Below are 17,694 nucleotides of genomic sequence, written 5' to 3'. Positions count from 1 at the left end.
TAAATTGTGAAAGACCCATAGTCTTTGCTTGACTGAGTCCTCTTACATAGTTCTTATCTACTCATGTCTACTCATGAACACACTTTTTTATTGAGGTAATGTTGGTTTATAATGTTGCATATGTTTTCCATGTGTAGCAGCATAATTTGACATCTGTATACCCTATAGGATGCTTACCACCAAAAGCCTAGTTTCTGTTTCTATACAATTGACCCCCTTAGCCAGTTCATCCTTCTTCTGTCTCCCTTCTCCTCTAGTAGGCACCAATCTCTTCTCTGTATCTATGCATTTATTTTAGTTTTGTTTATTAGTCATTTTTATTATTTATTTATCTATTTATTTATTTTGTCTTTTTAGGGCTATACTCGTGGCATTTGGAGGTTCCCAAGCTAGGGGTCCAATTGGAGGTGTAGCTGCCGACCTATGGCACTGCCACAGCAATGTGGGATCCAAGCCACATCTGTGACCTACACCACAGCTGCCGGCAAGGCCGGATCCTTAACCCACTGAGCAAGGCCAGGAATCGAACCTGCGTCCTTGTCCTCATGGACGCCAGTCAGCTTCGTTTCCACTGACCCACAACGGGAACTCCATTTATTGATCATTTTTTAATTCCATGTGTGAGGGCATTTGTGCGGTATTTGACTCGTTCTGTCTTATTTCACTTAGCATAATACCCGCAGGGTCCGTCCATGTTATCACAGATGCCATGATTTCATCTTTTTATGGCTGAGTGTAGTATCCCAGTGTATGTATGTGTGTGTTATATATGTATCACATCTTTATCCATTTATCCCCCATGAGCTCTTGGTTGTTTCCATATCGTAACTATTGTGACTAATGCAATGCACATAGGGGTGCATATTTCTTTTTGAATTAATGTTTTTGTATTCTTTAGACAAATACCCAGAAGTGGAATAACTGGATTATATGGTAGTTCTGTTCTTAATATTTTGAGGAATCCTCATAGTGTTTTCTATAGTGGCTGCCCCAATGCACATTTCTGTCAACAAGGTATAAAGGTTTGCTTTTGTCCACATGGTTTTCTCCATTACTTGCCAGTTCTTGTCTTTTTGACAGTAGCCCTTCTAATAGTTCCAGCATGATATTTCATTGTGGTTTTAATTCGCATTTCTGTAATAATTGATGTTGAAATCTTTTTATGTACCCCGTTGACCGTCTGTATCTTTGGAGCAATGTTCAGATCCTCTGCCCATTTTTTAAATCAAGTGTTCTGTTGTTGTTATTGAATGGTATGAGTTTTTTTAATACAGTTTTGTGGATATTAACTTCTTATCGGATATATGATTTGCAAATATCTTCTCTGATTTGGTAGGTTGTCTTGTTTTATTGATGGTTTCCTTTGATGTGCTAAAGCTTTTTAGGTTCATGTAGTTCCACTTGTCCATGTTGGTGTTTGTTTTCCTTGCCTGATCAGACATACCCAAAAAGATATTGCGAAGACTGATGTCAAAGAGCAGGCTGCTTATGTTTTATTCTGTGATTTTTATGGTATCAGCTCCTACATTGAGGTCTTGAATTCATTTTGTGTTAATTTTTCTGTCTAAGAAAGTGATCTAGTTAAATTCTTTTTCGAGTGGCTTTGCAGTTTTCCCCAACACCATATTTAAGAGAATTTCCTATCTCCATTGTATGTTTGTGTCTTCTTTGTTGTAAATCAGTTGTCCATGTATGTGTGAGTTTATGTCTGGGCTCTCAATTTGGCTTCATAGATCTGTGTATCTATTTTTCTGCCAATACCATGTGGTTTTTATTACTGTAGCCTTGTAGTATAATTTGAAATCAGGGTTGTGATAACTCCAGCTTAGTTGTTTTTTCTCGAGACTGTTTAGGCTATTTGGGATCTTTTGTGCTTTCAGGCATTTTGAGGGCTTTTTTGTTCTATTTCTGCAAAAATGTCCCTGGGATTTTGATAGGAACTGCATTGAGTCTCTGGGTCACTTTAAGTAATATAGACATTTTAACAATGCTATTTCTTCCAGTTCATGAACATGGACTATCTTTCCATTTACTTGTGTCTCTTTCAATTCTTTCAATAGTGTCTTATTGTGTTTAGCATACAGGTCTTTTACCTCCTTGGTTAAATTTACTCATAGGTATTATTGTAATTGTAAGGGACTGTTTGCTTAATTTTTATTTCTGCAAGTTTGTCGTTAGTTCATGGGAATACAACAGATTTAATATGTTAATTTTGTGCTCTGCAACTTAATAGTACTCATTTATTATTTATAATATTTTTGGTAGGGTCTCCAGGGTTTTCTATATATACAGTCATGCCATTAGAAAATAGTGACGGTTTTCCTTCCTTTCCAATTTGGATGCTATTTGTTTCTTTTTATTATCTAATTGCTCCAATACTTCCAATGCTATGTTGAGTAAGAGTGGTGAGAATGGATATCAGCTTAGAGGGATAGCTTTCAGTTTTTCATCAGAGTATGATGTTAGCTATGGATTTGTTACATATGGCATTTGCTATGTTGAAGTGTTTCTTCTATACCCATTTTTTTTGGATGTTGAATCTTTTTTTAAATTTTGTATTTTATATTGGAGTATAGATGATTTACAATGTTGTGTTTCAGGTGTACAGCAAGGTGACTCAGTTATGAATACATTCTTTTTCAGATTCTTTTCCCATGTAGATTATATTGAGTAGAGTTCCTTGTGGTATAGTAGGTTCTTACTGATTACGGATATTGAATCTTGTCAGATACTTTTTATACATCTATTGAGATGATCGTATGACTTTTTAGCCTTCATTTTGTTAATGTGATGTATCATGTTGAATGATTTGCAGTTGGTTGAACCATTATTGTATCCCTGGAATAAATCCCATTTGATCATGTTATATGATTCTTTTAAAGTGTTGTTGAATTCAATTTGCTAATTCATTGCCGAGTATTTTTGCATTTTTTTTTTTTATCAGTGGTAGTGGTTTTCTCTATGAAAAATCTGTGATTTTTCTTTTTTGTGTTGTCTTGGTCTGGTTTTGGTATCAAGGTGATGACCTTGAAAAATGTGGTAGGAAGCATTTCCCATTCTTGAGTTTTTTGGAAGTGTTTGAAAAGGATAGTCCTGGACTTTGATTCTTTGGGGGAAGTTTATGATTACTGTTTCAATTTCCTTACTAGTGATGGGTCTATTCAGATTTTTTGTGTCTTCCTGATTCAGTCTTGGGAAGGTCACATGCTTCTAAGAATTTGTCCATTTCTTTTATGTTCCATTTTTTTGGCTTATAGCTGTTTATAGTAGTCTTTTGTGATCTTTTGTATTTCTTCTTTCTTTTTTCTGATTTTATTGGTTTGAACCTTCTTTTTTTCTTAGTCCACCTAAAGTCTTTTCAGTTTTATTTATCTTTTCAAAAGACCAGTGCTTAGTTTTGTTGATCTTTTCCATCATTTTTTTGGTCTCTATTTCATTTGTTTTCTTCTGATTTTTGTTACTTCCTTCCTTTTATTGACTTTGATCTTTGTTCTTCTTTTTGTAGTTCCTTAGGTGTAGGGTTAGATTATTTTTGTAAAGACCATATTCCTATAACATTCCTCTTAGTATTTCTTTTGCTGCATCTGATACATTTTGGTATGTCATATTTTTATTTTCATTTGTCTTCTAATATTTTAAAATTTCTCCTTTGTTTTCTATGTTGACCTAATAGTTGTTCAGTAGCATTTTGTTTAGTCTCCATATATTTGTGACTTTTCAGCTTCCTAATTTTACACAATTGTTGGTCAGAAAAGATTCTTAAAAAGATTTTGGTCTTCTTAAATTTATTGAGACTAAGTTTGTATCCCAGCATATTGTCTATTTTCAAGAATGTTCCTTGTGTGCTTGAGAAGAATGTGTATTCTGCTGCATTTGGATGGAATGTTCTGTATATATCTATTAGGTCTGTATGATATAATGTTTCATTTAAGACCTGTTTCCTTATTGACTTTGTTTGGATGTTCTATCCGTTGATATAAGTAGGCTGTTAATATACCCTATTATTATTGTGCTGCTTTCAACTTCTCTCTTTGTATCTGTTAAGGATCACTTTGTATATTTTAGTGCTTTTATGTTAGGTGAATATTTATTAATAAATGTTATGTCGTCTTGCTGGATTGCCCCCTTTATCATTATGTAATGTTCACCTTTGTCATTCATTACTTTGTGTCTTAAAGTATATTTTATGTTATGGACTTAGCTCCACCCACTTTCTTTTGGCTGCGCTTTGCTTGGAGTATCACCTTCCATCCCTTCACTCTGAACCTATGTTTGTCTTTAGAGCTGAGATGAGTTTTCTGGAGGCACAATGTAGTTGGGTATTGTTTTTTAATCCATCCAGCCGCTCTTTGTCTTTAGATTCATGAGTTCAATTTATGTACATTAAGAGGGATTGTTAATAATGAGGACTTGGTATTGTCTTAATGCCTTTTGTTTATAGTTACTCTGTATCTTCATTGTTTCTTTTTGTATCTCTCTGCTCTTTTGTTTGGTGGTTTTCTATGATGTTTTCTTCTTTGTCTTCTTTTTTTGTTTGTGTCTCTGGGTTTTTTTTTTTTAATTACTCTGTTTATCACAATATTTGTCTAAAACACCTTGTAGATTATGTAGTCTTTTTTTTTTTCTGTTGATAATATCTTATCTTCATTTGTTAATACAGGTTTTGTCCTTGTCTTTTTTTCTGTTTAAAATTTTTTCCTTTTTGTTGTTATGCATTTGTTACCAAATTAGAAGTACTTATAGTTATTTCATTGCTTTTTTCCCTATAACCTTATGCTATAATTGTTTAACAAGTTGTTCTGATATAGAGTTGTAATTTTCTGATTCTATTTATCACCTCACTCACAAATTTTGTGTACTTTTGCCTTTTTGTTTCTGGTAAAAGAGCTCCTTTCAACCTTTCTTTAAGGTAGATCTAGTGATAATAGCTTTCTCAGCTTTTGCTTATCTGGGAAAGCCTTTATTTGTATTTCCTATCAAAGGTTAACTTTGCTGGGTAGAGTGTTAGGGTCTGACAGTGTTTAATCTTTCATTATTTTGAGTATGTCATTGTATTCACTCTGGTAGAGTTTCTGCTGAGAAATCTACTGATAGTATAATGGGGGTACCTTTGTGGGTTACTATGTGTTTTTCCCTGGCTGCTTTTAAAATTCTTTCTTTGTGATTGACTTTCGTTGTTTTAATATAAGGTGTCTTAGAGAATGTATTTTTGCATTGAGATAATTAAGTGTTCTCTTAGCTTCATAGACTTGAATGCCCTGTTCTTTTCCCAGGTTTGAGAACTTCTCAGTTATTTTTTCTTTAAAAAAGCTCTCTGATTTCTTTTCCCTCTATTCTTTTTTCAAGGATACCTCCTATCCCTGTGTTGCCTTTTCTAAGCAGAGTTGGATAGTTCTCATGGAGTTTCTTAATTAAACAACACAACTTAAGTTCTCTTCCATCTTCTGAATCATTTTTAGATTTCTGTCTTTGAGCTCACTAATTCTTTCTTCCAAATGGTCTGCTCTATTTCCAGTGCTTGCTAATGCATTCTTCATCTCACTTACTGAATTCTTCAGCTCCAGAAGGTCTGTTTGGTTCTTTTTTTAAAGTTTCAATCTGTTTGGTAAAGTATTCCTTCTTTTCATTAATTTTACTCCTGAGTCTATTGAACTGTCTTTCTGAGATTTTGTAGCTTGAGTTTCATGACAGCTATTTTGAATTCTCTATCAAATTACAGTCTTTGGTGACTTGAAGTTTGGTTTCTGGAGAATTAGCATTTCTTTTTGTGATCCATTACTATGTTTTTGGGGGGTGTTTGATGAGTTTTTCTTCTGGCACGTTTGGAGTCGTGAACACTTTTCTTAAGTAAAGCTTTGTTTACTTCTATTCTAAGAGTTCAAAAGATTTGTAATTAGAGGCCCTTTCATTTTTCAGTAGATGGAGCTATAGCACTAATTCTTGGTTTCTCTTACCTCAGCTGCCTCTGACTATTTTTGCCTCTGAGATGTCCTGAGAATTGGCACTACCCACCCTCCATCACTTCTGCCAGAGGTGTCACCATGCCCTTGTCCTCATTGTTGGTACCTTCAGGTCATGGGTGCTTTGCCACTGCCAGTTTTGTTGCTGCAGCTAGTGTTGCTACTGGCAGTACTGTGTTGGTGGGCTCCCCTTCTGTGTCCAGGGTCACCTGGTTCATGGGCAGCACTACCACAATGTGGGAAGGGGGAGTGTGTGGAGGGGATGGGGTTTTGGGCACCTGTCCTATAACTGGAGTTGTCAGGTTCTTGGGCACTACCAAGAGAATTGTGGGTATTGCAGTGATTTAGAGGGATGGGGTCCCAGGCACTGCCACCTTTACTGCCTGGTTCTCTATCATCACTGCAGCTGCTGCTGTGGCTACAGTTGTGTGTGTTGCTTCTGCCACTGCTACCAAGTTCCCTGGTGACATGGGCTCAGCTGCCATGGTTGGTTCACTGCCTTTGCAGTATTCCCAGTTCTGCCTCCTCTGTGTGTCCAGTCCACTCACATTTAGACATGGATGTGTGGATCTCTCTGGAATCCTCATGTGCTGGGCAGAGGAAGCTTTTTTGAGTTATTGCTGTTTTTACTAGTTGTAGATTGAAGGGGTGAAGCAAAGACAGCATCTAATTCTACCTTGATTCTGACATCACTGTCATAATCTTACTCCCTATATTGGTTTTCTAGGGTTGCTGTAAGAAATTACCACAAACAAGCAGGTTTGTTAATTATTAACAAAAATTAATTTTCTCATAGTTCTGGAGGCCAGAAGTCTGAAATCAAGGTGTTGGTAGGACCATACTCCCTCTGAAAGCTTTACGAAAGAATCCTTCCTTGCCCTCCCTTAGCACCTGCTGGCTCGTGGCTGTCATTGGCCTTCTTTGTTTTGTAGCTATGTCACTGTAATCTCTGCCTCCATCTACACACGGCCTCTTTTGCTGTGTCTATCTCTGTGTGTCCTCTCCTCTTTCAAGGATATAAATCACTGATGTAAAGCCTTCCCTAATCCAGTATGAACTAATTTTATTTATTTTGGTTAAAGGCCCTGTCTCCAATGTTCTGGGTCGAATGAATTTTTGGAGTGCAGTAACCCACTATACTCTAGGTTTTATCCATGCCAAATACCCAAAAAATGAGAGACAGCTGTCTTGTAGAGCTTGAGTGCAAAGTCTGGAAAATGACCGTCAGATCCTGCCACTTAGAAGAGTGTGACCTTGGGCAAGTTCCTTAATTGCTCTGTACTTGAGCTTTCTTGTGTATAAAATAGAGATAATAATAGTGCCAACCTCATAAAATTGTTATATTAAAATATTTAATATATGTATGGTGCCTAGAATACCTAGCACAAAGTAAGCAAATTTTAGTGATAAGTGCTTTCACAGTCATAGGCCTATGCAGATGCTTTCCTAAAAACTTTCTCCCAATTTCATTACTCCTTGATTTCCTGATCTTAAATATTATTCATTTGTTTCTCCTTCTTCCTGTAATCATTAGTGAGGTTCTGCAAGAGGTATACTATGGTAGTGCAGATGGCCTTTGCACACTTTCAAGGTCACTTCTGGACCAACCCGCTCAGAAGCCACGACACGGCTGAATGGCCAGAGATTGTGGGGCCTATTGTGCTTCCAAATGCCTGTGGTTGTTTGTGATCCCTGGAATGTTAATTAATTTTCATATTTCCCTTTAAGTTACTTCTGAGGCTGGAACAAAGAGTTTCTGAATTGGGTCCCAAAGTGACATTTTTGTTCACTTACACCCTCATAGGAGACTGTACTTGAAGCTTTCCTTGTCATCTTCAAGAGTTTCTAAAAGGCATTCTAGGTTTGCAAAGCTGGTTTAAAGTATGCTTCCATTTTAGTTTTTGTGAATGTATTGTTTGGTTTTTATTGTGGGTGCTCTGTTTTTCAAGTATGTTAACCCCTTTCTGTATCTGCTTGCTTTAGCCTGATAGTCATTTAGTCTCAAATACAAAATGAGTCTAGATCTTCTTACTCTCCTTCACCCCATTTTTTACATCCTATGCTTATCTTTTTTTTTTTTTTTTCTGTTCCTTTCCTTGTGTTTATAGTCACTTTTACAAATAGGTTTTTTCTTTTTGATCAGTATACTGGCTGATTTAAGTAATTACTTTCCAATTGTGATTTCCTCCATCCTTTATCTTCTTTCCTAGTCAGGAAACTTTGTCTTTCTTTTATAATGGATTTAGTATTGCTGTATTCTTTTAGTTTTTGTTGGAGAATTTCTTTATTTCTCCTTCCATTTTAAATGATAATCTTGTTGGGTAGGGTATTCTAGGTTGAAAATTTTTACCTTTTAGAACTTTGGTTATATATTTTTTAAAGAAGGAGTTCCCATCATGGCTCAGAGGTTAATGAACTCGACTAGCATCCATGAGGATGTGGGTTTGATCGCTGGCCTCACTCAGTGGTTAAGGATCCAGTGTTGTCATGAGCTGTGGTGTAGGTTGCAGATGCAACTTGGATCCCACATTGCTGTGGCTGTGGTATAGGCCAGCGGCTACAGCTCCAGTTGGACCCCTAGTCTGGAAACCTCCATGTGCCACAGGAGCAGCCCTAGAAAGACAAAAAAATATATGGTTGTAGGTCTTGGAGTAGAGGTTTTGGTCCCGCTGAAGATTCTGGGATTACTTCAGACAGGGTGCTTTGGAAGGCTGAGGTGCATTTATGTCAAGTAAGGGACCTTGAGATAAGGAAAGGTACTCTCATATTTCCTCTGTGAACCTTCTGGCCTCATTAGAAGTGATTTTACTTCAAAGCATGCTTCAGTTTATGTTATTCTCTGCAGTATTTTTTTTCTCTCCGAATTAAAAAACAAAACACGCCACCAGTATCTCTGGTGATAGAAGTGCTCTGAGCTTACTTTGGAACTCTCGATGTATTCACTGAAGTAAATTCAAGTTTATTGGATTCTTTTTTGTCACTACAGACCAGGTGCAAAAAATGAAACTCAATCAAGCCAAGTAAACTATACATGTAAGTTTCTTTGTCTGATATAATTTATAAATGTTTTTTTAAAGATGTAACTGCCTATTTCTACTATATTTTCAAGTTAAGCTACAGTATTAAAATTTCAAATAATTTCATGTAAAATTCTTATTGATGAAATAACATCAAATGGACTCATCCAATACTTACATCAAGCAGATATACTGTATCTTGCTTTCCATCTCGACTTGTTTTTAGATAGTTGACACATACTAAGTTATTCAAAACAGACTAGTCTGGTTTCTTGTCTTTGGTGAGATGAACTGAGAAAATTGTTCACTCATTCATTTATCAGTATTTAGAGTGCCATTTTACTGACTTGGTGCCATCCTCTGAGATGAATGAGACTCAAACCTTGCTTAGTGACTCTAGAAGAGAGAATTGCTATGTAAACCCTTAAATTTAATTTAAATTCATAGTTTGGTGTGAAAAAGGCAAGAAGGAGCAATGATTAACTTTATCTAGGATCAAACTTGGGGACAAGTTTGCCAAAAGGTGACATCAGAGCCATGTTTTGAAACATACAGGAAGCGTATTGGCTGACATGAACAGAGAAGATAAAAGTATGCATTAGAAATACGGTGTGTTTAAGAATTACAAATGACTTGGTTTTGCTGGAGAATATAGTGCATGGTCGTTCAATATCTAGGACTCCTAGTAGCTGTGTTTTTTGGTGTAGTTTCTGGAAATTGAGGAAATTTTGTTTATCTCATGATATTTGCCAAATCATTTGAAGAGATAATATAGTATCAAATTAATATTTGCATGAGTGAATGTGCATTCACCTCTGCTAATTGTCCCAATATCAGAGGTTTGAAAAGTATTACATAATATTATAATTGTAGCATTTTCAATCTCCCTTCTGCTCTAGTACATCCATGTGATGCACTCCTGCTGTAATGGTAGCGCACCCTGGTGGTGATCTCAGTCGTAGGCAGTGGTGTGGGGATATGCTGACATAGAGCCGTGTAAAAGTTAATCTAGTCCTTACAAAGATAAAGCTCCAAAAGCAAAGGAATTAACACACTAGGTATTTATTTCTCATCCATGCAAATGGATGAGAGTGGTTTTTTTATTTTTAATTTTTTATTATGATTGATTTACAACATTCTATCAATTTCTGTTGTATAGCAAAGTGACTCAGTCATACGTACATATACATTCTTTTTCTCACATTATCCTCCATCATGTTCCAGTACAAGTGATTGTATATAGTTCCCTTTGCTATCCAGCAGGATCTCATTGCCCGTCCACTCCAAATGCAAGAGTTTTCATCTGCTAACCCCAGATTCTCAATGCACACCACTCCTTCTCCCTCCCCCATGGCAAACATGAGTTTGTCCCACATATCCATCATCTTTTCTGTTGTGTTGATACATCCTTTGTACCATATTTTAGACTCCAAATATAAGTGATATGGTATAGTGTCTTTCTCTTTCTGACTGACTTCGTATGAAAGTCTCTAGTTCCATCCATGTTGCTGCAAATGGCATTATTTTGTCCTTTTTATGGCTGAGTAGTATTTCATTGTATATATATACCACATCTTCCTAATCCATTCATCCATTGATGGGCATTTAGGTTGCTTCCAAGTCTTGGCTATTGTGAATAGTGCTGCGATGAACATACAGGTGCATGTATCTTTTTAAATGAAATATTTGTCTGGACATATGCCCAGTAGAGGGATTACTAGGTCATATGGTAGTTCTGTATTTAGTGTTCTGAGGTGTTTCCATACTGTTTTGCACAGCGGTTGTACCAATTTACCTTCCCGCCAACAGTGTAGAAGGGTTCCCCTTTCTTCACATCCTCTATAGCATTCGTTATTTGTTGACTTGCCAATGATGGCCACTCTAACTGGTGTGAGGTGGTACTTCATTGTAGTTTTGATTTGCATTTCACTAAAAATTAGTGATATGAGCATTTTTTCATGTGCCTGCTGGCCATCTTTAGGTCTTCTGCCCATTTTTCAATTGGGTTGTTTTTTTGGTTGTTGTTGAGTTGTATGAGTTGTTTGTCATGAGAGATTTGGACTGATAACTGGGTATGGTGGAGTGGTGGAAAGCTAGGTGAGAGGCAAGTGGTCTTGGCTCCATGTAGTTACTCAAGGATCTAGGCTGATAGATATTCCACTGTCTCTAGCATACAGCTTCCAGAGTTGCCTTGGGTCTTCCCATCCAAGTGCCATATGGAAGAAGAGAGAATGTGGAAAAGGCCTATCAGCTTTTTATCTAAGCCCTGAATTTATATACATAAGTTCTGCTCATGTTCCCTTGGTAAAAATCAACCGAAAAACCCCACCTAAATGCAAAGGAGGATACTAGACTCCTGTTGGACTGATGCTTTGAAAGATGACCCCAGATTTTTGCTGGGCAACCAGCTGCTTCTACAGCCATGGTGTATATTAGAATTCCTAGGAGGGAGTAAAAGGGCTTTGGAATTACAAGCAGTTTAAGAAAGCCTGTCAGGTGATTCTGATACATCCTCTTAGGACATTTTTCCCTTCTTAACTTACTTGAGTATTAATACCAGCCAGATGTCTTATTTTACAGGTGCAGATTCTGAAACTCAGGGAGTTTAAGTCTTGGACAGAGTTAAATGTTAAATTTTGACTATTTCATGTACATCATTTTTCTACTGTATTGTGCTTAGTGTGCTTTTTTTTGGCTTTTTCAGTCAGTTTTCAAAGTCCTTTTTTTGTTTTTAATTGTTTAAAATTCTTACAAATCCTAGAAAAAATAAGATTTAAATGCATATACTGCTTTTGGGAGAGGTGACAATCCTTGGATTCAGGGAATCTAATTTTTTATCTGACTATAATTTCAGTTACAGTTAGTGAAGATTTCATTAGGAAATAATTGCCAGGTAGACAGTATATGTGTATTATTTAGTTCATAAATAGAGCTCGAGTGTGCTTTCTGCTTCCCATATCCATTTCAACAGTAAATGCTGTCAGATTTACATTATTAACTTAAAAACTTAACCAAGGGGCAGGAATGAGTCTTAAGAATAATATCAACCCACAATAACCACCACCCCCCCGCCCCCACCCTTGCCCCATGGAATGAAATTTATCTGCCACTGCAGATCCTACAATTGCTTCCTTTCACCGGTTCTTGTAAGGATTGGAATTACTGCAGTAAATGAGATTCATAGTATGACAGATATGAACCACAAATCATTTCTGGTTGTTGTTCCATTGTCTTATGTTCATTATTATTCAGTAGTTTGTGTGTGTGTAGTCTGCTGTGCTTCAGGTATTGTGGTAAGTGCCAGGTTGTGGGTGGTGGATACAAGGTGCTGTCATGCAGCTTACATATCATTGTTGGATTTTATTTAATTTTTTGTCTTTTTTAGGACCATACCAAAAGCATATGGTGGTTCCCAGGCTAGGGGTCCAGTTGGAGCTGTAGCCACCAGCCTATGACAGAGCCACAGCAACGCCAGATCTGAGCCGCGTCTGTGACCTACACCACAGCTCACAGCAACTCCAGATCCTTAACCTGTTGAGCGAGGCCAGGGATCAAACCCATGTCCTCACTGGGTTAGTTGAGTTCTTTAACCACTGAGCCATGATGGGAACTCGCCGTGTTGGATTTTTAATAGAACTTTCTGAGGTGGTGGACATGTTGTGTGTCTGTATTATCCAGTATGGTATCTACTAGCCACAGGTAGCTATTAGTCATTTTAAATGTAGCTGGTCAAACTGAGGAACTGAATTTTTTTTCCCTGCTTTTGTTGAGATATAATTGACACACAGCTCTGTGTAAGTTTAAGGTGTACAGTATAGTGATTTAACTTACGTCTTGAAAGGATGACCGCAGTAAGGTCAGGGAACCTCCATCTCATGTAGATACATTGAAAGAAGTGGGAGAAAAGTACCTCTTCCTTATGATGAGAACTCAGAATTTAGCCTTAACTTTCATGTATAGCTTGCCACAGAGCTAATTACATTTATCATGTGCATTACATTCCTAGTACTTATTTGTCCTAAAACTGAAAGTTTGTACCATTTGACTGCCTTCATCTAGTTCCCTTCCCCCTATACCCACCCTCCCATCTCTGGGAACCACAATTTGATCTCTTTTTCTGTGAGTCTGTTTAGGTTTTTTTTGACGTGTGATTGATGTATAGCACGGTATTAGTTCCCAGTGCACCACATAGTGATTCAGTCTTTCCGTACATGTTAAAATGACCACCATGGTAAGTCTAGTTACGCTCTGTCACCATGCAAAGATACTACATGATTATTGGCTATCTTCTCCACACTGTACATTGCATGCCTCTGACTCATTTGTTTTAAAACTGAAAGTTTGTGCCTCCTAATCTCCCTCCTCCGTTTCTCTCCCAGCCCCCTACACTCTGGCAACCACCTGTTTGTTCTCTGTACCTGTGACTGTTTCCATTTAGTTACGTTGGTTCATTTGAATTTTTAGATTCCACATGTAACTGAAACCATGCAGTATTTGTCTTTCTCTGATTTATTTCACTTAGTGTAGTACCTTCTAGGTCCATTCTTGTTGTTGCCAAGGTATAGGTTTCATTCTTTTTTATGGCTAATAGTCCATTGTATAAGTATATACACCACGTCTTCTTTATCCACTGATAATACATGAGCCCTTAGGTTGTTTCCATAGCTTGGCAATTATAAATAATTCTGCAGTGAACATTAGGGTGCATGTGTCTTTTCAAATTAGTGTTTTTTTTTTTCCAGATAAATACCCAGGGGTGCAATGTCTGGATCATATGGTAGTTCTCCTCATTTGTTATGGTAGATAATCAAGCTAATGATTACTCTTGGAGCGCTTTCATTGATTCAGAATTTGAAGGTTTCTTGTCATTTGAAAATGATAAAGATAATTTTTGCTCTTATTTTAAAAATTTTATGGCTCTTCACCCTTGTTAGATAAGTAATAAAATTCAAATTTTGCATTTGTATTATTATTATTATTTCCTCTTTATTATTTATTATTATTTCCACACCTGCATCATGTGAAAGTTCCTGGACTAGGGACTGAATCAGAGCTGCAGCTGCAGGCCAGTGCCATGGCCCTAGCAGTGCCAGATCTGAGCTGCATCTGTGACCCATGGCACACCTGGCAGCAATGTGGGATACTTAATCCACTGAGCGAGGCCAGGGATCAAACCCACATCCTCATGGACACTATTTCAGGCTCTTAACCTGCTGAGCCACAACAGGAACTCTAAAGGTATTATTGTAAATTGAATTACCTGTCCATGCTTTGAAATCTTTAAAACCCAGTATTTCATCATTCGTCTTTCATTGGCTTGACTTTTTAGCTGCCCTTACGTTTTTTCTTCCTTTTTATAATTAACTAAAACCACAACCTGCGAAGAACCTGAGTTGTTTGAATCTTAGTCTTTTTTTTTTTTTTTTTTTTTTTTTGCTTTTTAGGTCTCTATCTGAAGCATGTGGATGTTCCCAGGCTAGGGGTTGAATTAGAGCCACAGCTGCTGCCCTACCGCACAGCCACAGTAACGCAGGATCGGAGCCGCATTTGTGACCTATACCACAGCTCACAGCAACACCGGATCTTTAACCCACTGAGTGAGGCCAGGGATGGAACCTGTATCTTCATGGATATTAGTTGGGTTCGTTACCACTGAGCCACAGCAGCAACTCCTGGATCTTATTCTGAAAAAGAATACAATTCAGTGAGTTTTAGTATCTTCAGGGAAATATTTATCAGAATGGTGTTGAATTACTGTCTTTGAACCAATTCTCACCTTTTCCCTTTTGCTTGCTAAGTACCCATAGGTTGACCTTTCCAGTTATTTATTGGTTATTTATTTTAGGCTAAATTCTAAAATATATTTTTTAAATTATTTTAAAATAATTTGAATATAACAGTTCAGTTTGACAAACGTTTTATTTTTTCTTGTCTCTTTAAATATTTTTGAAATCAAGACATATTTAACTACCAGAATGAAGCTATTGGGATAAAAGAATGATATAAAAGTATAAATGTAAATAGCAATTTACATTTAACTTTTTGGGTACATAGACCTAACATTTTGCAGTTTTTGGCAGGGAGGGATGATGCTATAGTATTTGATTTCAGTGGTTTTAAAAATTTTTTTTTAAATTGAGGTACAGTTGACACTCAACATTATATTTCAGGTATATAATATAATGATTCAATACTTGTGTATGTTGCGAAATAATCACCATAGTAATTCTAGTTATCATCCTTCACAGTACATGCAGAATTTTTTTCTTATGGTGAGATCTTCTAAGATTTACACTCTTAACATCTTTCACATGTGCTTTACGGTATTATTACCTGTAGTTGCCATGCTGCACATTACACCCCCATGACTTATAACTAGAGGTTTGTTCTTTGTAACACCCTTCACCTTTTCTCCTCGGGCAACTACCAATCTGTTCTTTATATCTATGAGCTCATTGTTTTTCCCATGGCTATGTCCCTGGCTCGTGGAAGTTCCTGGGCCAGGGATCAAACTTGGGCTGCAGTTGTGGCTTGCACCACAGCTGCAGCCAACACTGATTCTTAACCTGCTGAGAATCACATGGGAACTTTTGTTTGGGTTGTATTTTAAAAAATCCACTATAGTGAGATTGTATAGTATTTGTTTTTCTGTAACTTTTTTCACTTCACCTAATGTCCTCAGAGTCCATCCAGGTTGTTGCACATAGCAAGATTTCATTCTTTTTCATGGCTGAATAATATCTCCCGTGTGTGTGCATGTCGCATTTTCTTTATACATTCATCTGCCAGTTAGATTGTATCCATATCTTGGCTATTGTAAATAATGCTGCAGTGAACATGGAGGTGCACATATCTTTTCAAGCCAGTGTTTTCTTTGGATAAATTCCAGAAGGGGAATTGCTAGATCATATAACACTGTTTTCTGTTGTGACTGTATCAGTTTACATTCCCACCAGTAGTGCATGAGTGTTGCCTTTTCTTCACATCCTTTCCAACACTTATCGTTTTGATATTAGCTGTTCTGACAGGTTTTATTGTGGTTTTGATTTATATTTATTGGTTAGTGATGTTGAGCATCTTCTCATGTAGCTTGACTACCTGTATGTATGGCTTCTTTGAGAAAATGTCTGTTCACATCCTCTGCCCAATTGTAAACTGGATTGTTTGGGCCTTTATTTTGTTCTTTGCTGTTGAGTTGTATGAATTCTTTCTACGCTTTGAATATTATCGGCTGTATGACTTGCAAGTACTTTCTCCCATTTACAATTTTTGAAAAGAATAAAATATCCTGGAAGAAATTCAACCAAGGGGAGATTACTTAGTTAGTGCCTTTCCACTTTGCTGTGTAAGAGCCTTTTGGTTTCGTGTAATACCACTTGTTTATTTTTGCCTTTATTACCTTTGATTTTGGTGTCAAATCCAAAAAAATCATCACAGGGACTGATGTCAAAGAGGTTACCACCTACGTTTTCTTCTAGGAGTTTTATAGTTTTAGAACTTAGATTCAAGTCTTTAATTCATTGAGTTATTTTTTGTGAATGGAGTATAATAGTGGTCCAGTTTTATTCTTAAGCATATGGCTGTTCAGTTTTCCCAGAGTCATTTGTTGAGGAGACTGTATCCTCCCCATTGTATGTTCTTGATTACTTTTTCATAAGTTAATTGACCATGTGTGTGTTAATTTATTTCTGGCTCTCTTTTCTGTTCCATTGCTCTATTTTGTTTGTTTGTAGTATCATACTGTTTTGATGACTATAGCTTGGTAATAGAGTTTAAAATCAGGGAGCAAGATGCCACCAGCTTTGTTTTTCTTTCTCAAGATTGCTTTGGCTATTCAAGGTTTTTTTTGGGGGGTTCCATATAAATTTAGAATTGTTTCCTCTATTTCTGTGAAACATGCCATTGGAATTGTGATAGGGATTGCATTAAATTTGTATATTGCCTTGGGTAGGGTGAGCATTTCAATGCTATTACTTTTTCTAATTTATGGAGTATAGCAAATTTTCCCATTTATTTATGTCATCTTCAGTTTCTTAATGTCCTATAGTTTTCACAGTATGGATCTTTTAGCTCCTTGGTTGAATTTCTTCCAGGATATTTTATTATTTTCAAAAATTGTAATTGGGATTTTTAAAAATTTTTCTCTCTGATAGTTCATTATTAGTGTATGGAAACACAACAAATAACTTGCATATTTTATGTCCTGCAACTGTACTAGATTTATTCTAATAACTTCAATGGGGTCTTTAGGGTTTTCTGTATATAATATCATGTCATGATTATCTCTTTTGCTTTTTAGTGATCTCTTGTTTGTGTATATGCACAATAACACTTGATCAATTTGCTGACAGCGCTGCAAATAACAGTTTTTTTCTAATTATTCTGGAATGAAAGATAGTACTTCCTGATTTTCTCAGAATTAAATATTGAGGCACCTCTTTTAAAATTGTACAAATATACATATTATAGCATATTAATTAGAAATTAAGTTCTTTATTTTCACACCCGACCTCATCTTAAGTGGTAGATGGAGCAAGAGGGTAGTTGTAGTCATTATTATTTGCAAAGAAATGCAAATTCTATCCTTAATAAATTTAAATTGTCTCATTAACTCACTCTGCTGACTACCTGGCTATTCCAAATATAACCTTGCCAGTCAATATTTTAGCCTCTTCTGGATTAAGCCAGTTCTTACTGCTTCTGTTTGGTTTAAATTC

General features: G+C 36.5%; 1 protein-coding gene across 35 annotated transcripts in view; it reads left to right on the top strand.

The window, feature by feature from the left end:
* Positions 1-17,694, top strand: part of BMPR1B (bone morphogenetic protein receptor type 1B) — a 500,524-nt gene that overhangs the window by 238,973 nt on the left and 243,857 nt on the right. For 2 of the 35 annotated variants that reach the window (XM_084970870.1, XM_084970851.1), the window contains exon 1: positions 8,029-8,993. The gene's annotated coding sequence lies outside the window, so the exon portion shown is untranslated. 35 annotated transcript variants of the gene reach the window in all.

Source organism: Sus scrofa, chromosome 8, assembly GCF_054392235.1.
Source record: "Sus scrofa isolate SSC_HxYL_T2T_F1_AM1 chromosome 8, Sscrofa_HxYL_maternal_Yorkshire_Landrace_v2.0, whole genome shotgun sequence".
In the NCBI taxonomy this organism is placed as follows: Eukaryota; Metazoa; Chordata; class Mammalia; order Artiodactyla; family Suidae; genus Sus; species Sus scrofa.
This window is presented reverse-complemented; position numbering and strand designations above follow the sequence as displayed.